This window comes from Falco biarmicus, chromosome 5 (genome assembly GCF_023638135.1).
Source record: "Falco biarmicus isolate bFalBia1 chromosome 5, bFalBia1.pri, whole genome shotgun sequence".
Classification (NCBI taxonomy): domain Eukaryota; kingdom Metazoa; phylum Chordata; class Aves; order Falconiformes; family Falconidae; genus Falco; species Falco biarmicus.
In genome coordinates this window covers 40,873,103-40,897,924 of record NC_079292.1, presented here as the reverse complement: position 1 = coordinate 40,897,924, position 24,822 = coordinate 40,873,103, and the positions used below count along the sequence as shown (strand labels likewise).

Here is a 24,822-nt window from a genome sequence, read left to right as displayed (position 1 = left end):
TTAAAAAAAATCTGTCATGTTCACAATTACTGTTACTTTTATACTTTTATTAAAATATCATAAAGGCTTAAAATTGCATATAATCAAATAAAGGTTTTTATCTGTTCCTTAAAGAGCTTGCAGGGAGAAAGTTCTCATCTTGGAAAGTATTTCATGGGCATTGCTGCACTTAAGAAAGCTGAGAAGGATACAGTTCTTGATCAGTAAGGATTTATTCAAGTACTGTTGTCACTTTAGGAAAATTAGTAATGCTTAAGAATACTTTATTTTGTATGTCGATTATATAACATGCATAAATTCTATTATATGTGTATATATATAGCACATACAAGACTGGACGTTGTCTTAAGTTTGGGATAGGTTGCATGGACTTTCTGTCCCACCTCTAATATTATATACACGTTAAGAATGAATTTTCAACAAGAGAGGAAAAGATTTAATGGCACAAACTTTCAGAAATTCTAAGAAAATTCTTTTATACCTACAAACACAAAGATTTTGTGTACAGACACCAAGTTTGGACCTTACTAATGCAGTAGGTGCAAGGTACTGTTTCTTTTTGTGTTCTTGATCATATGGGATATGAAACTGTTGTTTGTCCTGGGCCTTAGGCTTGTGTAATTTGAAAAGAGAAGTTTTAAACCCGGCCTGCTGTAAGCAGAGTGTATGAAATGCCTGTTGTTTAAAACTACTCCAGATTATGGAATGTAAGTTGTTCTGATCAAAACAATGAGTGGCTAGAAGGTAGGTGAATTAGTCAAAGGTGCAGACAAACTATATTTTTCATACAACTCTGCACTTTCTACCATGCTACACAAATATTATCATACAGTTACATAGTTTTTGTTTCTGCTATGAGTGGAATTATTTTTGCTATGTTTTTTTTTTTTAATTTTTACTAAAGATAATGTAAATTTGTGTTTGGCAGTAGTGTTTATTGTCAGTCTCTTGAGCTGTCAGCCACACTGATGTCTCCAGAGAATAAAAGCAACACATTTAAAAAGGGGTAAATATCTTCTTTCTCTACCTCAGTGCGTAGAGGAGGGTGGAAAAAGAGCGTAGGTCATCGTTCTTGCTTGCCTATGTACATCAGAAATTATTGCTGTTATCTTACATAGCAGCTTGTGGTATCCCTTTTCAAGCAGACAGGCCTGCTGTCCCTTCAGCAGCTGCTGTGCTGCTGGTGTTGCTCCCCAGTACTGATATGAGCTCTGCTTTTAGGGTTTTGGTGTCTGTGAGGGCTTGTTTTGTTTTGTTTTTTCATTGTAAGAGATATGCTTTCATGTAGACCTGCATTGGGGTCCCACTGACTGCATTAGCTGCAGATTCTGGTCTTTAATTGCTTAGTTCTGCTGTAGTTTATTTGTTTATTTTTAATAGATCAAGTTTAGAAGTTACTCATATTGCTTTATGGTTAATTTTCTGAAAAGAGGGGGGGGGTTTGTTTGCCTTGCTTTTAAATTTCTGGAGGTTGTCATGCATACTCAGGGAAGTCCCATCATAAACTAAATAGGAAGAACACAGAGAATACAGAGGAAAAGACTCAACTCATTTAGGCAAGTATCCATTCTTGATATCTTTTTTTTCCCCCCTTTTTAACTAGTTTTTACTACAGTAGATCAAGTCTTGTCACTTAGGTAATTTTCAGGACTTAACAGTTGTGTTGTCTCTTGGAAGTTATTTACAGATGGAGAAATAGGGGTTTTGGCTAGTGCTTAAAATGGAGCAGCAATTTAATGAGAATGATCAAATTAGCAAAAACTTCAGAAGGTCTCAGAGTAGTATGTATTTGGATACTAAATGAGGAGGAGAGAGAAAGATCAGAGGATCTTAGCAAGTTTTAAAATGGAGATACATGATGATGAAAGAGGTGGTTGTTACTGTAGTACTTTCAAGAAAGCTGAGTTAGGGACATTTTGCCAGGAGTGATCCTAGAACAGGAGAGCTTTCTTAGTCACAGGTTGTCATGTAGAATGTTTATGTGTATATAGACTTTATTTGCAAAATGCATAATATTTGAGAGAATATTACACATCGTCTATCATTGCCTCTTTAATCATCAGATTACAGTATGGAAAGTAAAATGGTAGAGTTCATCAAAGGATGATACGAAAGTGTTAAGACAGGTAGATTTATGGAGTGCAGAAGTTACTGAATCATGCTTGAAAACATTTCCCTTGACCATGAGGAAGTCTTGTGTAATCAAGAAACATAATCAAAGAAAATTATATAGTACCACGAGGATATTTGGTGAAAAGAGTACAAATAGCATAGAGTTAATAATAATTATACAGGAGATCTATGTCTGATTATGAGTAATAGAAAATTGACAGTTAAGGTTGAAAATAGAATGTAAGAAAGCAAGCGTAAAATGATGCATGATTAAGAAATTTTGTAACATACCGTCAGTAGGGGAACAAGAGAATCCCTGGTACAGATCTGGACCTTTTGTCAGAGAGGGAATGGAGAGGCAGTTGAAAACAAATGCTGTTAAATTACATTCTGCCAAGGCTCAAATCCTTGATAGGTTGATATCTCTCTTACAGTGGGAACTGAAATGCCTAAAAAGATGATGATAAATTCCAGGAGTTATCTAGTAGGATATTTGAGGCATTATTTATGTAATGCTTTGTATTTATTTCCTTATAACCAAGGTGTTGTTTTTTGTTTCTTTTTGTTTGTTTTGTTTTGTTTTTTTAAGTAATTCAAATGGTATTTAAATCTGTCAGAGAATGTACCAGTTAGAGTTTCTGTTCATTCTTTTTACTTTTACACGTAATGTATTGCTGTTAATGGACCTCTCTTAAAATTTAAGTGCTGACTGTGGTGCCTGGAATAATCCTGCTCCTGCTAGGCAAGGCAAGATCATCTTCTCTTAGAGGAAGGAAATCCCATGGAAGTATGTTTCTGCAGGATCATGCCAGTGAACAGCAGTACTTACTGGCTGGATGTTACTGACATTGTTGCTTTACCTTTTTTCCCTTTGTATCTCAATCTTCATGCATCTCTGTGCACTCATGTTCAAATATCAATGTAGAAGTTAATTGATGAGTAAAAGAATATAGAGACTCCAACATTAACAATCAAAAGAGAGAGAATTAAATGTTGATTTAAGTTTGAAATAAGATCATCCGTAGGACTGATTTTTTCCCTTTAACCTTTGTCTAAAAAAAGACAAAGGTATGCTTTTTATCAATAATGCTTATGTTATTGAGCAAGTGGCATCTTTTTGACTGAGTGGTTATCTCTCACCTCTTTTTTCATGTACTATATTAGTGCTTTGGAATTTTAAAACTGGTTCTCAGTGGTCAGCTGCCTTTTGTGATATTCTCAGTAGCACCCTACTTAATAATCAAGGTTGAAATGTAGTCTGTGGGGTGGAGTTTCATTACATTTAATTTCCATGTATACTTTGACCAGTAATTGGGAGGTTATCAATGGAGAAAGACAGTCCTGAGTCTGAACTGATACAGTTACCTAACTAAAAGTTTGAGAACTGCTACCACAAGTGTTTCTCACTTAGGATAGAACAGATCTGTTTTATTCTTAGAAATTATTACATATTCATGTTCAGTAATGTAATGCAGTATGTAAAACTGACCTTCCCTAAGGTTGGCAAGGGTTTTTTTTGGTAAGAACACCTTACAAAAGGTGTTTGGTTGAAAGGGTGTTTATTTTCGTGTACTGTAGTTCTCACCCTGAAAGTTACAGTCTTGTTTTCATTCTAACAAAATGGTGTTTATAACAGATGTCTGTTGACACCAAAATGGATTGTTGGAGTTGTATTTTGCAGTTGTATAGCAAGTGTAATACTTCATACCTAAGAAATCTGATTTAATTGAAGATTTTTTGTGGAGTCCTTGTCAGTAAAGGAAATTATGGCAGTGGAAGACTACTCTGGCAATGGAAGAATTTCATTGTGGGCTAGCTGGCACTAGGTGTTATGTGTCTGTGAGTCTCTGTCTTAGAAGCATGGATCCAAGAAGCTTTTCTCACAAAGCAGTTTCTCAGCTTGGAATAGAAAGTTTTAATATCACCTCTCTCATGTTCAAGTGTTTTGGAAGTTTCAATTTTAATTAGGAACTTCTTTTGTTCGTGGTAGTAGTTGTATTTTTGTGTAGATAAATTAAAACCTAAATGCCAGTGCCCTGATTAATCAGGGATGCGTTATCACAAAATTTTAGTAGGTGGTTTGCCTCAAACTCTTCTCAAACTTGTCCTCAGTGTATTGCTTCTGCGTTTTTATGTATATTTGAGGCTGCCCTGATTATATAGGTTTTTTTACCCATTTGTAATCTTTCCCTAGAGGTACTAGTCTTCATGTCCCCCCTTTGCTTACCCTTAAAAAGGTAAGCAAATCTACTTTTCTTTTACCATTCTAAAAATGATTGATTTACTACAACATTAAGATCAATTAGTTTTAGGGTTTACCTTATATCAGGGGTCCTCAAACTTTTTAACCAGGGGGCCGGTGCACGGATGCAGTGGCAGGCAGTCATCTGCGGCTGTTTGGTTTCCCCCCCCAACCCCCGGCGGGGGGGTCTGTAAATACCGGGGGCCGGATTGAGGACCCTGGGGGGCCGTAGTTTGAGGACCCCTGCCTTATATAGTGATCTCAAAACCAAGTAAGTTACTTCACCTGTAGTTAGAGTGGCTTACTGTTGGCCTGGTATTAGTCGTCTGTATTGCTCATGAATGCAAGGAATCTGTTGCCTTCCTGCAGAAATAGTGAAGATGCTACTTTAGTACTTTTACTTTCTAATCAGATGCCATAAGGACAGTAGAAGTGTCAAATTTATAGCTAGTATAAAGCTGTTGATGTCTGCATATCACTTGTATGGAAGAGTAGGGAGGAATTATAATTAAACTTCTATGTAGTGATGCTTTACCTGTCACTTGAAGACTGGTAGTGTGTGCGTGTTTGCCTTTTGTCTGAAGCAAGTGAATAATGCTACTTCCCATAGATTTCTAAATCAGGAGTGTTCTCTGAGTGGGACAGTGCATGGTGCCAGGGTTCCCTTGTTTCAGATGAAGTTTTCAGTATGTTGCCTTTTATGTAAGGTATGTGTGGTCTAGTAAAGCTACCTAATAGTTATTTGATTAATTTAAAATGTGCTTATTGCTATTGTATATCTGAGAACTATGCTATGTACCAAATATACACTATGTAAAACATGTAATTCTGGTAAAGAAATAGTTCTGAATATGCATTTACAACAAAACATTAACTGTGTACTAAGATTTTACAACGTGCTTTTTAGATTAAATAATATTCATAGAAAGTAAAAATATTTTAAAGATACGCATGATGTTGCAATAATAAAAACATCTCTGAAGTGAATCGTTTATTTAAATGTATTACTGTTTGCAGATTATGGTTAGCATAATAGAATTTTACAGTATTACAGTTTTGGTAAGAGTGGCTCTTACTGTGGTGTTCTTAGTAAAATGGGTTGGAGGAAAAATACTCTCATTGGCATTTAAAGAAAACCCTTAAACACTGGAAGAAATTGGAACAATTTGGAACAATTCATTTATCTACAGTTAAAATAATCTATTTTAACCAAGAATAATTTTCTTTAGTTCCAAAAATGTCAGAAGCACTTAAGTGACGGGCAATTTGTATAATTACTCAAGATTAAGAGGATAAGGATTCTTGTTCTGGGTTTTTTGCTTTATTTATGGTTGTGGACAGAGGTAAGGTGTCTTACATTTAACCTAGTAGAACAACTGCTAGCAGTTCCTTAGTTACCTCTTCCATTATGGTAACTTCAGACTTTTTTTTTTTATTTCCAGAACTACTTTTGGCTGTAGCAGAATACTGCAATTTGGCAAGGTCAAGACCTTATAGTTGCAGAAGTGCCTTCTGTTTGTCCCATTGTTACATTCTGATTTGTCTGCATTTTACATAGTTAAAATTGTCTTTCCCTTTCTCTTTCCTTTATTTGTGTTCTTCAGGTTAATCTTGACAGCATGTGAGAATGATAACTGAATGGTAAAAATATGAATGGCACCTATGCTGCTCTCAAAAGAGCAAGGAGTAACATGCAGTAGCCAAGATGATACATAAGTTCTTTTTGGGACTCAGGAGTTGGTGGTGGTGGGGAAAGAACAGTTTGGTTTTTCTGAAGACCTTCTTGTCTTCCTGTTCTGGAGTTTTTGCAATTGTGCTGGTTTCCTCTTTTCCTTTTTAAACACAGGAAACTGAACAAATAAAGCAAGAGTTTCCCATCTTTTGATAAAGGGGAGAAGGAAGTTGGCTTCTGTCTTCCCTAACTCATCTTGTGACACTAAGAGCTCATGACTTGTTTGGGATGATTACTTTCTACCTCTTGATCTCTAATGCTGTTAGGCTGTTGGAAAAATTTGTAATGCATTCCTTTGTCATTTTCTTACTACTTTTTAGAAATGAAGTTTAATAGGAGTTTTATTAAAAACAAACACCACCACCACAACCCCTAACGTACGGAATTTAGGAAATGTCAGAATTATTTAACTGATCTGGAATTTAGATGCTTTCTTAAAATTACTCAAGGCATTCCCCACAGTTCCTAGACATGCTCTGAGTTGATGGTGGATATATAAAGGGGTAGAAATAGGGCATCATTCATCTAATTTCTTAGGAACTTCTACAGGCTACCAAGAACAGTTGGTTTTGCAGCATAGTTTTAAGTAGCTTTAGCAAGAATACTTTGCCGCTGGTTTTTCATGTGATACAGAAATGTAAAATTCCTAATGAGGAATTCTGGAAGGTAAAAAAAGGAAGAAATTTATCTACCTCTTATAAGCTGTTTAATGGTGTATTTTCCAAGAACCATAGTTAATGTGCACTGATAAAAGAGAAGTTTTGTATAAAGAAAGCACAAAAGCTAAGTAGTCTTTTTTCCTTTGCTATCTTCTTTTAAAAAAAAGCAGGAAAAAAAAAAGTACATGCTGACACTTGGGCTTTTCACAGAATCACTATTATAATTACTGTGAAACAGAAGAACATCTAATGCTTTCTAGAGAGGTTTGGGGAGAAAAAGAAAAGTGGGGAGAATATGATGTGGGCATTTCTAAAGTGTGTTTTATAATAAGGAATGTTTGCAGGAAAATAAAATCCTTGCTAGGATTAGTCTGTTGCTTTTTTCTTATCTAATGCTGCAATCCCTGATGATGGTATCACAAATGGCTCCTGTGCAGAGTATTATGATGTGGTGATTTGGGATTATGTTTTCATATGAGAATAGGAAAGATGGGAGTGTTTAATATATTTTCACAAAACATTAGTATTGTGAGTTGATAACTTGTGGTTTAGAAGCAATGTCAAGTTTGAACCAGGTATGGTGATTGAATAGGTTAGTCCTAGAAATCAGAATATTTGTTGTTACTTTTTCTTAATGCAGTTCACTGAAAAATATTAATAGACTGCTAAAGTGAAGTACAACAGTGTCTAGTTTATCCGTGTAGTAGTTTCTTATATAGTGAACTTCCAAAATACAAGAGTTTCAATGTTTGGGATAATATACACTAGTAAATATTTTTTTCTTACTTTCTGTACTTAACTAAGATGATGGGAATTTCCTGATTTAAGGCTTCACGATGAAACTTGCACATAGTTACTGTTCAGGATGCAGCAAATTAGGTAGGTTAATTTTGATTTAAACTATTTGTTCTTTCCATGCTAATAGAAAATGACAAGGCAATACTGAAAGTTTATGACAGAGGAAATAAAAGCAACCCACGTGTTTTTGTTTGAAGATCCAGAAGTCTGTTCCTATGTATTTTGGGAGAAATTGGTTCCATCATACTTGTCTATAATGGAACAGAATAGAGTCTGTCTGATTGTATTGGTATTAGTGTCAGATTATAGATTGGATGACAAATGCTGCTTGTATGTCATTTTTATGCTTCTCTGGTAGTGAGGCCACACCTGTAAGACAGAACATCCTTTAAACTTGAAACACCTGTAGAACTAGTTGTTCAATTATATTCAATTTCCAACACTGAAAGAAGTGTGGTTTTTCAATGACTTCCATTTCTCATTAGGCTGTGATGTGGTTTTGAATACTGCAGGTGAGGAGAAAATAAGGAAGTTCTGCAGTTGTTATTTTTTTAAGGATGGTTTATAGTTGCCTGTATATTATATAGTCAAAAGATCAAATCAAAGTTGAATACTGCAGATTTCATTTTAAAGTGGACAAACTAAGCTGTAGAAGACTGAAACTTTAGTGAAAGTTACAGCATTGCTTCAGCACCTGTGACTTAGTCTTTTTCAGTGAATGCTTTATTACAATACATGTCAGTTTTAATTGAAGTTATGGATAGTTACAATTATGATTAAGAAGAGAATATTTTCTAACCACTTTTTTAATTCTGATTCATTAAAGAGTATCTCAATTAAAAATATTTTAGTAGACAAAAACAGTTGTTGGGAGTGCCAGTTGCAAAAAAATGGAATGTATTAATAAGAAAGCAAGTGAGTATAGAATTGCTATCATAGCCATTTACCAATGATCATGTAGAAGTTCAAGAAAAAACATACAGTGCATCTGAAAAGTTCACATTTTTTTTCCTGACAGTTAAAAATTTATCTTTTCTCCCTAATGTTGTATGTATAAATGTTAGTAACTTTCTTTTCTTTCTCCAAAGTGGAAGTCAAATTCAAAAAGAAACTTTGGAGCATATGGCCAGTAAAGCATTCAGACTGTGAAAATAGTGCTTTTGGGTTTGTCCTCTAGATAGATACCTTGGCTGGTCCCAAATCTGGCAGATCAGGGGTGGACCAGTTCAAGTTTTGGACAGGTAACACCATTTAGATCCTGTAAGGAATACTGCATGTAAGCTAAGTGACATTATTATTTCTGAAGTTTCCATTTACGTTTCAAACAATGGTGTTCAGTTTGTATCCATTATTTAAGGTTAGTTTACCTCATCTAATTTCACATTTTCTTAGAGCTAAAATAATAGCTACATAAATATCTTACTTGTACTTCCAGTATCAAACAAACTAACAACTATTATGGTTTATTACCGCATACATACATAACTCAGACTAGTGTACTTTTTAACAAGTTAAAGTCATTAGTTCCATCTGCCTCGGTATGTATAAAGTGACATGTATATTGAGATATCGATCAGTTTATTTTTTGACACGTGGAGTTATAGTGGCAAATATTTTTCAGTTTTGAATAGTACTGCAGGTTTCTGCTTTAGCACTTTGGTGGTCATAGCATCTCTCTTCATACATGTTGTGGTGACTTCAAACTGCTCAGTCCTTTGCATGAAGGTTAGTGAAGTTTCTGGGTTTTGAGCTGAGAATGCTGGGTATCCTGGCATGGAAGGAGTGTGTGGCAGTTAGAAAAACTTCTGCATTTGTCACTTATTTGTAGATTAGTGTTTACAGCTCTTTTTGGGGTATTTCAGCTTGCATAAATGGATGGATAAATGGTTTTGGAAGGATACTATCCAACAAATGCTTTCCTTTAAAATAAAAAATGATGGGTTGTGTCAAGAAATGAGTGGCAGAATCTTGCCCTATGACACTGTATAATTTTTACAACTATTCAAGCTTTTGCAGCATAAACCTACCTTTTATATTTTTTGTTTTGTTTTTTTTTTAATAAAATATGGTTTTAAAAAGGTATTTCACTCTGCACATGAACTGTATATACAAACATGCAATCTCAAAGCATGTTGCGTTCGACAGGGAATAGGCTGCCTACTGGCTTAGACAAGACATTGATTTAGGAGTAAGTCAGTCTCTTTGATTTACTCTTCTTTTTTGAAACCTCTTAAAATAAGATTGAAAAGCATTACAAATTAATTCATTATTAATTATGGTAGTTCAGTAATAGACTATACACAGTGAGAGTGCTTACTACCTTAATCTTTAAACATTCATAATAACCATTGTTTATTTCGCTTACTAATCCCCACAGCAACTCCTGTGTCCCTTGGGTTCAAGAGACAAGGTGTTTCCAGATCTGTTGTAGCAGAGTGCTCCAGGGCTCTGCTACCTGTGTTTCGTCAGGCTTTTAGTATGTTTATAAGGGAAGAGAGTTACACTGCTTCACTAAAAATGTATAGTAATATAGAGGGGATCAGTTAACCTGTAGTTATTTCTAGAAAATGTGAAACTAACTAGGCAGTTTCAGGCATCTGTCAATAATTGACAGCACTGGAGAAAGCATCTAGAAACAAATCAGGATCAGAGCTTCCATTATTTGACTAGGCATTTTTCCTCTTCTAATTCTCTTGAAATAAACAGATTTTACTGTAGTAATGGGCAGAAATTACTGTTGTGTGTGTTATTTCTAACTCAGCATAGAAAATAACCTAATGAATAACTAAACTAACATTTTCTTCTATCTGCGGTCCCTTTTTTGTATTTTCATTAAAATAGTTATTTGTAATTTTTATGTGCTTCTGCCTGGAAAATGTGCTCAAACATCAAAATGTTCAGTCATTTTGAATGAGTAGTCAAGAATGTTACATAGCTCTTCACTGTTGGCAATCTTTTTGGCGTGTGGTTTTTTGTGTGTGGGGGTTGGATTATTTTTTTTTTGACATGAAATTGAAGGTCTTGGTCTTCTGTTCTTGGTTCTATGATCTACTTGTTAACTGGAATCAAAGCCAGTTAAAATAAGTTCTACTAAACTTCACAGGGGTTGGATCAGGCTTTCTGAAAAAATAGACTTGAAATCTGATATGCTGGCAAAAATCTAACCTTTGGCTCTGAGCATATAATTTAGTTAGAGTGTTTTTATATTTTCATGTAACTAGCTCTCTGGCAAAATAATTTGTCTTTGAGCAGACACTTAGATGTTGCATGGCTTATCTCATGTTTGGTACATGATATATTTTTGAAAATACAAGTTTGTAGAAGTGAGCTCCTGGGTTGTAAAGACTTCCGTTTGCATTTGCACACCATGCCCTTCACCCTTGCTCTTCACTTTTATTTCAAGTGAGCAGCAACTGCAAGGGATTGTAGAGGGCCAGATGGCTTCTGTCAGGTCTAGGAAGCAGACAGGTAGTGGAAGTTAGGATCTTCCTTTTCATCCTGAGGTAGCTGCAAAGGTGACTGAGAGGCTTTCCTTTGTGTTACGTGTATACGTATACCTGCACTGCTGCTCAGTAACAGGTTTTTTTAATGTAGAATCTGCTGGTTACAACTGTGAAGATACAGTACTTTTCCTAAAAGTTACATAATGGCTGAGATGTACCAGTAATGATCGCTTTAGTACTTATTTGTAGGATGGTTCTGAATCAGATCTGGTTCCCATTTTAACAGAGTATTTGCAAAGACAGGCAATAAATTTCTTCCAAAGGGTTTGAGTTAAATAAGCAAAGACAACAAGCCTTGGACCGAACTGCTATACATGGAATCATCCTGTAGGTTGTTACCAGGCTATCTGTATAGCTCTTGTATTTCAGGTCTCTTATCCAAATGCATGGATATTTGAGATGAGCTTTCTAGTGCACACAATTGATTCAATGTATTAAACTGTTTGCTTTTCAAGTTATAAAAGTTATATGGTAAGCACAGCCCTCAGACCAATGAAAAATGAGTATTCAGGTTGTCAATATGTGTTCAAATGTCAATAATTCTTAATACTACAGTGTTAAAAATAGTCTGATCTAGGGTTTTTTATATGTTCTCACTTACTTATCTCCCTAGTTGCACTTTGTACTTCTGTCAAGGAAATAGTGTGCTAATTTTATGTGGTGAAGTTTGGTGTTTTTTGGGTGGGTTTTTTTTGGCGTCTTTTTTTTTTGGCATTTTTTTGTTTGGTTTGGGGTTGTTTTTGTTTCTTTTTTGAACTGAGATCCTAAATATATACTTTCTCAACTATTTTTTCCCCTAACAGTGTATTCATGAAAGAGTCTTTTGCTTCTAGGAAGACCATAATTGAGAACTCAGTATTTGAAGAGCCCAGAGAGCCAAACAGATTGTGAATACCATTTCAAAATATTATAGTAATGGATTTCCTTGATCTGCCCTTCTTCTTTCTTTCCAGAGGAACCACAAACAAACAAACCAACCTTCTGGAATGAGGAGGACCAGGAACAGTTTTAGTCCCAAAGCAGGAAGTGATTATTGTTTTAGTAAGTCATAAACTGGAAGAATGGCTGAAAATGAAAGTATAATTTTTAGTTACAACTAGGCACTCCTGCAAGTGACAACTTATCTCATTTTTTGTATGAACTTCTGTTTATTTTGTTTCCCTCCTTGGTAATTCCGTTGATTTCTAGAGCATAACTGAGCAGTTATGCTATTGTGCACTTCTTAGCACCAGCCTACTTAATGGCTGTTCATGCACCTGTTGGTGTGCAAACAAAGGAATAACATATCGTGGAGTTCTGCAAACTGCCATCCTTAACTTTCAATCAAAACACAACAAAAAGGAAGAAAAAAATACAGACTGGGAAACATTCTATGTACCAATAAATAGGTCATTTACAGTTTATATGAAATACTTTAGATGACCAGATGGTTACAGAGTTTTATCTGCATAATTTGTATTTGCTATGTACATCTGAGGGCATGAAATAGCTGTGAGCTGTTCTTTTTGGGACCCAAAGTAGAATACTCTTATAACAGAGAGCCCAATAGTGGGGGAGCTCAGAATTTATTGCTTTCATGAACACCTGTGCATTGGTTTTTGGTTTGCTTTTAATTTGTCTATATCTGAAAGTGATGTAAGCAGCATCTGGTTATTCTTATTTAGTATGCCTAGGCTGCCAAAAAATCAACAGATTCCTACTGTACTGCATTTCAGAACTAATGAAGACATAATTACATCCCTGAGCAGGAAGAAGGAATTATTCTTTGTTGGGGACTAGACTAGAATAGAAAGAAAGTAAAAGAGGAAAAGATTATTTTGAACCAAGTCAGAAAAGTGATCGCTTCTGTCAAAGATCGGATGTTTCTGTTGCCAGTTGACTGAAAAAATAATGCAATAGTGGAACTTGCATTTCTTTTAAGAATGTGAACAGCATAGGTAGAAGCAGAGGCTTTTCCCCTTTTAATTTTACACATTTTTTTTTTGCCATTTTTTTCACCTTCTGCTTGAAACTGATTACTGATTTGTAGATTCTCATGAATATTATTAAAAATATGATTATTAAAAGCAGGGTAGGTTCTTTGTTGACCTTGTTGGTTTGTTTTACATGTATTTTTCAAAAAGTCTGAGAAATATTTAAGTATAATGTGCTTCAAAAGTCATGTAATTGCCTGAAAAGTAATTTAATAATTTTTGTAGGGGGCACATGTTTTTCAAATAAGTAGTGGTAGAAATGCATACAACTAGCTACTTTTATTTCAGTATTGTGCTTGAGGAATCTCTGACCTTGGAGATTGTCAAAATGTGACTGTATGGGGACTGGAACAACCTCGCTGAAGTTAACCCTGCTTTGAACAGGCAGTGGACGAGGTCACCTTCAAAGGTTTCTGCAAACCCTAGTATTCTGTGATTAGAACATTATAACTGATTTTATGTAAAAATAGTTACCAGATCTTTCTGGTAGTCGGCAATCCTGTGTGTGCCACCAGTGGGTCTCTTGTCTTCTTGTTCTTGTGCATTCCTTCTTTTGACAATATGATAAAATGATCATGAGGAGACTGTGGAGGTTAATTGCTGATAAACTTTTCATTCTCATAGCATGCCAGCTACTATGATGCAGGTAACAGTTCCCTTCTGACTTGAAAAGCATAGTTGTCTTCCTCTGCTGATTCCTGTAACTTACTTTGCATTGTCACTGGCTACTCAGATTGGGTTGCTGATTGAACTGAAAGATCTGTGGATAAAAAGTAGTTTTCAGTCCAGTTAATCTACTTAAGAGATAGAAGGTGGTAGGGTGGCTTGTTTAGGGTCAGTGTTTTCCTAAATCAGTTAAAACTGATAGTACAGTTGTATCTTCAGTGTGGAAACAGCCACTGTGAGAAGGCATCATATGGCATCTGTGCATCATTTAAAAATTTCTGAGTAGGATAGCTTGAATGAGATGGGAGGAGTAAATAGTGGCTTTGGCATGTAGTATTTCTGTGACTTGACATTTTCTCAGTGAATGTTCTTTTGGATCCTCTATGACCATAAGTAAAATAATTTTGCACTAATTTTCATTTGCTTGAAAAGATGCATCCTCACAGTGTGGTAATATACAGAAGAATCACAGAGTTTGCTCACCTTTTAGTATAGTATGCGATGATGGTGATTTAAATTAATTACAAAGTTACTTTTTTTTCCCTTTTTTACTTTTGCATACTAAATGCAAGATTGGTGAGAGAGTAAGTCTTACAGAAGGGAAATTTTGTTGCAACTCTGAAGTTTTGAGCTTTACATTTTGAAGCTGTTTGGGTTTTTTTCCCCTAAACAAATTATAACATCAGAGGGACAATTCTTACTGGCCATCCTACAACCAATTGGTTTGAAACAGTATTCATGTATTTTATGCAAGCTTTTTGCTGTATTTTAAGGAAGAAGTCCTTAAATGACTATGTAAGTGAGCTAATACAAATAAAATGTTACACACACAGGTGGAAAATAAACATGTGTCCTGTTTCTCAGATACTTAAATTTATCCTGTTGGAAAACTGGGAATCAGCTTTTTAATGGAATCAAAGACAATGCTGAATTACAGTCATGGTAATTAATGTGATAATGTGTCCTCAAATTGCAAACAAAATATTAGGCAAAATAGTAGATGGCACATTTTATACAAATGTTTGTGGCTATTTGTAGCAAAGTTGGATTTGGGGGCAGGGGAGGGTGAGGTGTGTGTATCAGGATAAACTCTGAAAAAGAAAAATAAAATATGGGGACATATTAAAACAACAAAAAACAACCTCTAAAACTTCTAAAAAAATAGTTTGAGGGGGGTAAAATATTTGTAACTATATATGCAATGTAAACACATAATCTGAATTGTCTAACGTTACACGTGGTAAAATTAAGCTAACCGAAGGAATACTTAATGTGATTACTAAATATTGGCAAACATAGCCTATTACAAATAAAACTTGAAAGTTTAGTGGTCTGCTCTCATAACCTAGGTAGGATAGTATTGTCTCAGTTTGGGAAAATTCAAGTAGTTCTTTGCTGTTCTCCGGGAACATTTTTTACAAATGACATGCACAAAATTGCTATATTCTATATTGCACTAAATGGTGTTTTGATCTGTTTGGACTATAAACTCATGGTAGGAATGTTCTTTTAGTCTGTAAAATGTTGGACGTGGTTGCGGTGCAGTACAAGTTAATATTTTAATTTTAAAAAAAACGATTTTGAGTCTCTATTTTAGGAAGATGCAAATTAGCAATGTGAGGTGACCCCTTTATAAGCTAATGATTTCCACAGTGGTAAATAAAAAAGTCTGGTAAGATCTTTAAGGCAGAGGGAGCAGAAAAGAACAGCCAGGTGGTCGCCAGATTGCCTGGAGCAGCTCGGAATAAGGTTGACAGCTCTGCCTGGATGGCGTGCAGCCGGGACCAGGTAACTGCTGAAGAAATCTGGTGGGGGGCTTGAAGGGTAACCTAGGAGGGAAAATGCAGGGACACACTTGCTTTGCTGAAAAGTACCTGGGTTTAAAAGCACTGAAATACTACCCCCTGCTGTTCCTGATGCAGCACTGGAATACCTAATGCTTCAAAAAACCACAGTTCATACATGGCCTTTTTAAATGCCTCATTTTCTTTTTAGCATAATATTAAAAGTAAAACCCTGAAGCAGAATGTGCCGCAAAAGTAGTTGGCCTTGACTGTGACTCAGGAGCACAGGTTCTGTTTAGCTTTGAACTGAAAGAAGGACTTCTGCATTTGTTTTGCGTGGTGAATGCAGCCTGTCCTCTGCAGAATATCCAGTACTTCTGGAGTATATAATGAAACTGCTGAGTTTTCAATAAGTGAACTCAATTAGTTTGAACAGAAATGAATGAAGAATTGGATTGAGAAACGTAACCTTCTGTTTCAATATCTTTCTAACCTAAATTAACTTAGTAATGGAAGAGGTAAATGATTCAGACTTTAGATACAGACAACATATGCTGAAATCTTTTATATAGTACCTTGAAGAATTTAGCTTACAGTTCTCCTGAGCTGCTTGCTGCTATACGTAATAGTCACAAATCTATAGCAAAGATTAGATAAATAGCTAAGGCTGTGTTAACTGTGACATCTGAAGTAATTTCACCTGTTGCTTCTGCAGCTCACTTCTGTGTAATTGTAGTCAGTCAGTTCTCCTTCATAGATTAAGTCATGTTTTCTCTTCATCTAGAGATTTGGCAGTTATATGCTATCTCAGCAGGTGAAATAGCGTGCCTGTTATGTTTCTTGTGAACACTGGTGCTTGTAGGGCTGTTTTCCAGTAAATGCAGATGCAGGGATTTAGCATTCCTTTCTTTTGGATTCCTTTCCTGCTACAAGAGAAAAGGAGGTATCTTTTTAAAGGACAGATTGGGCTACAAATGCTAAAACCCCATAAATCAGAATGTTCATCTCTCATAGCATTTAATAGAGCTCAGCAGGGCAGAGTTAAGATTGTTTTAATATTTAATCTCTCAGTTTCTGTGTCTTAAAATGCATGGATTTCTTTTGAGCCAGTTCCTGGTATTTAGAGTATCTGCAACATTCCTAAAACAAACCAACCCCTTAATTTTGCTGATCTATTTCTAACTTCAGTTAAATTAAAACAAAGCTTAGCTTCTTTGGATATGATATGTGAAACAGGATAATATGATAAAAAGTGTTGCTTTCAAATTCAGAGTACTTTCTGAAGCATAAACAAAACTTTGCAAGAATAATTTAAATTACTTTTTCGCATTTTGCAGATGGGGAAATACATCTTATTCTTTGTATCTATTACTTTTGTAAACAAAGTGTAATGTTAATATATTACTTGAAGTAAAAGGGATGCTAAGTGATTTCCTAAAGCTTTTGAAGGAATCCATATGTAAACTGGGTAAGATTAGAATTCTTACAGATTTTTTTTTTTTTCTGATCTCACTTCACTTTATTAGAGTGGCTTTTACTACAGGGGGACTACTGCAAGAGTGCAGCAACAGGGATCAGGAGAAGTGAAAACTCATGCTTTGACACTTGAAAACTTTGGGCACTTAAAAAAAATAAGGTCTGAATTTAAGAGTTGTCTATTTCATAAGGTCTTGTACCATGTTTCCTTCAATTGTATGAAGTCCTGTATAATCATTTTATCAGAATAGTTTGGTCTCACAGTGGGCTTGGTATTTTTGTGGAAAACGGGAGAAAGATAAGAGTATGCCTTATTTAAATTGAAAGTGCAACATGCTGATTTTCCATAAGCATCTTTAGCCTGTCGTGCTTGCTTAACAGTATAGTAACATGAAAGATCCTGATACCAGTGCATCTTGATACCAATACTTTTTCATTGTATCCCTTCTTTTTGCATGAGTATTTCATAATTCTTAGAAAGTTGTTGTTTGGTTTAGTGGGTTTTATTGTTGTTGTTGTTGGATTTTTCAGTGCAAATTTTGTTAGGGTGTTTTCTACATATTTTTGAGCAGTTTAAGTATTTTTTCTTTCTTTCCCTTATCCCATCCATCTACCTACACACGCTTACTGTTAAATGATCAGAAGGCTTGGAAATGTAATTTGAGGGAAGACTGGAAGAAAAATGTTTTGTTTGATCTACAGAAGAGAAGACAAAAGAGACATGGTAGAGTTCTTTAGTATGTGAAAGGGCCTGCTATACACTAAAATGTCTTCTGTGACTGTTGGAGGAGGGACAAGGAGCAATGGAAGAGGGTGACTGAAGCAAGTGGGATTTATATTAAATGTTGTTAAAAGTTTTCTCACATAAGCAGTGGGTAGTCATCTCACTGTAGAGAATCCATGAAATCTCCTTGAATGGCATTTTTTTAAACAGATCAGACTAACATTTGCCAGGAAGGGATACCTTCTGATCAGTACCCGTAAGCAATCTTGGGTTAATGGTCAAGATAATCTTTGTAAAGTTCTTTCTAGCCCTGTTTGCTAGGTTTGCTATTTTTTGGCTTGCATCCCAGCTTTTCTGAAACTATGGGTATCAGTGATTAAATAAAGTGATGTGCATTCACTGGGAGCCAACTACTTTAAGGACATACTAAAAGCCTTTTTCCCTCCTCTAGAATTGTTTCCATCTTTCACAAAAAATCATTAACAGATACTTTGATCTCTACAGTATGTATGTTGATTATTTTTTGAAAAATATTTTTTGTTGTAAAAACATGTTTTAGGATTTCTTAAGTAAGATAACTATGCAGGTAATAATAAATAGTCTTGTGTGATAGCACTGTCTGATTAAAGTACCGTCCTTTCTTTACAATTGAAAGTATGACAATATTGACTTACTCATAATATAGCATATTCTACAATTGATTGTTTAGTCCACAAGAGTTAATTTTTTTTTTTTAAATGCTGAGGATATTATTAATTATACTGAACTCAGATCAGTAGTGAAAGAACTACTGGGTTACATTAATGTAACTGTTAATGTGATTATTGAACTTGCAGTATGAAATTGGAAGTGGAAGGCTGGCAGCACAGGTGGCATTGAGCTGATACAAAAGAGGGCTTCTTCTTACCCATCTTCCTTTGTGCTCGAGTACCACATAGTTATTTGTACTTGAAACTTACCGAATTAGATGGTTCAGCTTTTAGAGTAGCCATTCTGATGAAGTTCTGAGAGTAAATATGGTTTGTATCTGCATTAACATACAATGGTATTAACCACTTTTAATTCTGTTTTAACACTGTTAATGCAACTCCTGCATGGTGCTGAACTTCCCATGCCTTGTTTGACATGTCAGCAGCATTTTAAAGTGATTGCACAAATAAGACCAGTGCTACCTGAATTAAGTGGGAGTTTTTGCTGTTACTGTCTCACACAGTGATCCATGACTGCAGTGGTAAATCTGAAAGGTGCAAGGATAGGCAAGGCAAAGAAGAGATTTTCATAATTAGAAGGCAGGAAGTTGGAAGTGCAAACTTGCTCTAAGGTAGCAGGAATACTGTTTGGGAAATGCACTGTCAGTTCTTTAAGCGTACCACTGCTCTGTCGAGTGTACTATTTTGCATGTAAAAATACAGCTGTTAAAACTGTAACAGTATGTTGCACATGATGATCTCAGTCTACTTCTCCCATTATTGCCTGCTGGCAGTACAGAATATGGGTGTGGTACATTATGTTAAATTACTGGTATCTTAGAAAAGATCCATTATTTTAACTGAAGGCAACCCGACATTAAATAGATTCTAGCCTGCTGCTCTATGAATGTTGTTTCCTTTTGCCACTGTGTCATGGTAGCTCATGTATGTGTTCACTCCAGATTCAAAATTGGTCATCCCACCTGTCCATTCCGTCAGTCATAAATGTATTTCCTTTGTTAATGCTAAATACAGTGTCAGTAAAATACTAGTGCAAGCAAATACTGTAACTATTTGCTTGTTTTCTTATGTAATATGTGGATACGTATATCTGTTAGTTTCCAGATATTTTTAGTATAATTTTATTAATTTTATGAATAATGTTTTTCATGTGATTTTACTGTGTGTCTGTCCTCTCCAAGACAGAAAGAAGCCTCAGACCCCAATAACTGATTTGATAATTAGCAGAATCATCAACGAAAGGGACCCTGTAAGTGTTGGCAATGAGGGAGGGTTAGGGACAGCTTGAGCAGCATGCCTTCCAGGTGAAATGGTTTTCAGCAGTCCATGCATACCAGCTTGCATGTTGTGAACCAGTTACAACAGCACGTGCTGCCTCTTGCCTGGTTCGTTGGAGGGTGGGTATGGGGGAGCTGGGAGTACTCTTCAGATCTGTAAAGACACAGAAGAAAGCAGTGACTGCGAAGTTTGAAATCAAGAGAGTGGAAGACAACTTAGGGTATGTTGAACTGTAATGTTAAGAATTTTTGCTTGGGCCAAAAGGGAGAAGTGAACATGTTAAGGGAAAATGAGGGATATAAAGCACAGACCCAATATTCAGTATTTCCTTTCCTCATGGAACAATTTTAAAATAATTTGTTTTCTGTTGTGTCTTCCCTTGGTATGCTACTTGGTGGTTTGGTTTTTTTTTTGGTTGGGGTTTTTGGTGTTTACTAACCTGCTACAGTTAAAGAACAAACAACATTTACAGAAAATTATGCCTTCTACTCTTGGTGTCACAGCATACAGATATGGAAATGTATCTAGTTACATAAAACTACTTCTAAATATTAAGCTTAGTATTTTGAAATGCCATGAATAGTTGGCATGTGAAACCAAAGCATTGTAAGAAATGAAGCAACACATTCTTGAAGGGCTTTTCATGCAAATGTGTAGCAAATATTTTTTTACTACAAAACTTAGATTTTAAACAAAAGCTTACAAATCACTGCTTCACCGGGTAGATATTACAGCAACTTAACAAATCTTCCACCAGGGTGCAGTCTTTTCTAAGGATTTCTAACACCTTCAGCTAAGTATCAGCATTTTGCATGTAAATACTATTTTCTGCTGCAACTGTTACAGGCAGACAATTACCTTTCTTTTTCAATATGCACTTGGCTGTTTAATTGTGTTATCTTATAGTGTGTAACACCTGAGACAAAACTAGATGTGATCAGTTTAATGATAATGTAGAATCTAGGTCTGTCTCTTATTCTGAGGAATGAAGTATTTTTCCCCACCCTTTCTCTTTGATTAAATAAATTCACTGTTGCCTTGCATCGGTAGCTAGACTCAGGCAACAGTAGTGTAGGAGTGAACTTTTTCCGTTCAGGTTAATAGGATGTTAACATCAAAGCTTAATTGTGAGTATTTAAATGCGTTACCCTTCTGAGTGACTAGCCAAAATACAGCCACTCAGCTGATGGTTGATATTTAAGTAGCATTCTTTTAACTGTGAGTAGAGTTGCCAGTCATAGGATGAAACCTGATCCAATAAAATATTTTTTGTATATATATTTAAAATTAAAAATATTTTAAGCTGTTACATTTTACTTGTTTAGATATATATTAAAGAAATGTCAGTTATTATTGTCATCCTAATTCTGTTCCTTAGGAATGGTGGTCATGCCATGTAGTATTCAATGTAATAGAAAAATGCTCATAATTTGGCTGGCATATAGAGAATATTAGCAACAACTGCTGTAGCCAAAGTCCGTTTGATCAACGGATTAGATACTTCATCATGTATTTGTGGTACAGGTATTTCTACTGTGATTTGTTAAGAGAAGGACATAAATTTGTGCATGCGTCAGACTTACTGTATCTCAGGTCACTTCAGGTTTCTTTTGGGACAAACCAGTGTATTGTCAAGGTATTTCTGTATTTTAGCATCACATCTGCTAGTTCCAGTGTGCCATGCTTTTGGCTACTGGATATTACCGTTCACATAAGGAAGTGTTATAATTTCTAGTTTTGACTGTGTGTTTTCAGATGTTTTCAGCACTTAGAACTGGATTCTGTGGAATAACACTTGCATCTGGCATATCGTATCACTTAGGATTTTCAGTAGTGCTTGAAAATGTAACAAACTTCCTATGGCTTACATTGGGGTGATGAGAGGGATCAGAAGAATTTCCTAGACAAGACATACTTCATGCTTAATTTGAAGATCTTTATTAGATAATTGAAAGTAAAATAACACTGACACTTTTCTGGGTTAAAGTTGCATAAAAAGTCTGAAGTTATGTAATGGGTTACCAGTGGTGATGCAAAGAGCTCCTGCTTCTTTCTGTCTGTAGCTGTGAACCCCCCCTGCTTATTTTGTCACTGGCCCTGGCATTTTTTTAGACACACACACAGATACATCCCCCACCCTGAGATCTGATGAAGTTTTATTCATGTGGGGGAAAAAACCTAATCTAAGAAGGAAAGAAAAGGCAGGGTATTGTCAGAGTTTCCACTGAGCAGAGTTGGCTTGGAGAATAGTTTGCATGTCAGAGCTGTTACAAAGTAGTATAGCAGCAGCAGTAGGATGGCATGGCACAGCCAGTGAGGGTGAAAGATGGCGATGGTCTATTAGATTGGATAGTCTGGGAAGTGTAATTTACCCATAGTGTAAGCTGCTTTTCTGGAATAGCATAACTTGATCTAACTTCTGGCTCTTACAGTCACATCGTCCTTTGTGCCAGCTTCAGTGCTTTTCTGACCCCAAATGCAGCTGCTTCAGTCACTATACTGTGAAGAAATCTCTTTATATGCACGTTGACATGGAATTCTTCTCGTGTATACACACCTACATGCTTTTTAAAAAAAATTGTTTTCTGCTACTGTAGTGTGTTGAAAGGGCTTGGCACAGTGTCAGGCAAACACCAGAGGGAGCAGTAATGCTTTGCCAGTGGAAAGTATCAATACAGCAGCTGCAGTTAGATCTGCTTCGTTTGCTGGGAACCACATTCTCCGGTCTTAATAAGTTTTAAAAAAAAAAGTTGAAGGGGGGAAAAAAACCCGCTGACATTTTTCGATATGGATTTCTGCACACTGGGTGTTTTTATCTAGGTTTGAACTCCAAAGATGATCAACACTGTGTTTTAATAGGTCTTCCATTGAACAGCTAATTAAGGAAATGTTTGCTTGTTGATTATTTAATCAAATATCTTGGCTATGTTTTTAATGAGGTGGGTTTTTTTGAGACTGTGGTTGTGGGGGTTTTGGGTTTTTTAGGAGTATAGTAGATAACAAGCTTTAACAACTACTGATGTCTTAAATACTTTTTCATTAGGGAGAATACATTTTTGGCTATCAAGTAATAAATGAACCACAGTAACACCACCTTGAAGGTAAAACAATGAGTGGTTTTGTTGGTTGGGTGGGTGGGTGGGTTTTTTTAAGGCTAGTTAGTAAGTTGAGGTACAGCTTAGTTTTAACTGTCTGCTAATTTGTGTGACAGCTATAAATTCCTAGCCTGTACTAGGGGTTTTGGTTTGGTTTTAATGAAGGGATGGCTCTTAAAATAGTGAGACATTCAAAAACCCAATTAACGGTTTCCATGTCATTAAAGGAATGGCTAAGGTCTACATCCTTTATTTGAATCCAAATAAACTATTTTTAGAGCAGTTTAAAAATGAGATATAAGTAAATTGACTTTGATTCAAGTAATATTTTAATTTCTGCCATCTGTCAGTTCTGTGTTGGTTGTATTGTAATAAAACAGTTAAAGTGGTAGGATTCTTGTAAGGCCCCGTGAAGTGAGGTCAATGGGAGTAAATGCATGGTTACAAACTATTTTTTAATAACATCCTTTCAGTGGATCTGTTATTGTGGCTGTGGCAATTAAAAATAAAACTAAAATAGTTAAAACCCAAAACAACTCACCACCTCCCAGTAATAACAAAAGCAAGCGTAAGCATGTGTCACGCTGTAGTTATTTGACAGTTATGAGCCCAATCTAGATTGGATCCTAACTGTGACTTTATAAGTTGGATGTCTTCCTGCTCCTCCCTCTCTTGCCAGTGCCATAGTCCAGGGTGAATTACTTTGTAGGTTGCTGATGCAACCCTTTGTTGTGTTTTGCAGGCACACTAAGGTGGAAAATATAAGCTCCTACGCTGCCCCCTGCCTGAATTTGTTGATACTGAAGAGGTCTGTGCCGAATGAGCACATGCTTTGCTTCCACATCTGTGTAGTTTAATTACTGTGTGGGCAGCCTGGCTGAGTGGATGGAGGTGATGACTCTGCTGCAGGAGTACAGACATCCCTGCAGGGCTGTGGCACCTCCTGTTTGGAAAAACCTCTGACTCAAGGAAGGAACTTTGTCAGAAACTACAGCTTTATCTATTATTTCCTGACTCTATAGGGTGAAACTGTAGCAGAAATTGTAGGTGAAGGAGCTGGAGAAGGCAAGCTGGCTGCACTCTCTGCAGTTTATATTTCTTGAGTGAGTTTTATGCTTGCTCATATAATTTTAAAAGTTACACTTGCTAAATAGTCCACAAGGTCATGTAACAGATGTGTTGTGTAACAGGTATATTCTACATAAACCCAAACTGCGTTGCTTGCATACCGTTTGAATGAGTAGGGCCTTCTCTGAACAGATTTTCGAGGCTATTGGTTCTGGCAGACATGTAGTGTAATAGACATCAGCTGGCTGAAGCTATTGCTGTTATGAAGCTATTATGTTACGTGTGTCCCACTTTCCAAGCAATGATATCGGATGTGCACATGAATTTTTTTTTTGAGCCACCTAACTATTTTCAGGTAAAATTGTCTGCTTCCTTGAATACACTGGACTGAGAGCAACAGTGATTCATGATCTGATTCAGGAGTGCATCAGATGCTTTCATTTAGGAACAGCTACATTTATCAAAAGGGAGGGGCAGGCAGCTGGGTGGTGACAGCTTCAGTTGTCTGATACTTATCTGCTGCTGCATGTCTGTCAGCACCTTACGTTGGTTTGCTCTGTCTAAGGCTAAAACTTAGGTCCGTATCTGATGAATGTACTTGCATGTGTTAAGGTACAGTGTGCTAACATGTAGCACAACTTGATGCTTGCTAAACACTGCAGTTTAAAACCCTAATTAAGAAAGGGCTGATCTAGTAGTAGTGTAGACAAGTCTGAAAGTGCCGGATTTCTAAAACAGGGAAGTTACAGGTATGGTACCAATAAATGACCCTGTTTTTCCACTAACTTCTAGGGGTACAGATCTGGTGATGAAAAAATGTGACACTGGAGAAATGTGGATGATAATGAAATTACATCTTTAGTTTAAATTTGTGATAGGGGCTGTGTTCTATGGCATGCTTGTAATTACAACTTTTTACTGAATATACGTTGTTGCTTATCTTTTTGTTCTTGAAAAGGCTAATTAGCTAGCCATAATCCCTTGTTACTAGTTTAGCCACAG

General features: G+C 36.0%; 1 protein-coding gene across 2 annotated transcripts in view; it reads left to right on the top strand.

Annotated features, from left to right (window-relative positions):
• Nucleotides 1–24,822, top strand: part of ARID2 (AT-rich interaction domain 2) — a 105,724-nt gene that overhangs the window by 14,721 nt on the left and 66,181 nt on the right. The window contains exon 2 of one of the 2 annotated variants that reach the window (XM_056341233.1): nucleotides 12,000–12,087. The exons of the other annotated variant lie outside the window; for it this stretch is intronic. The gene's annotated coding sequence lies outside the window, so the exon portion shown is untranslated. The remainder of the gene's footprint in view (nucleotides 1–11,999; nucleotides 12,088–24,822) is intronic. 2 annotated transcript variants of the gene reach the window in all.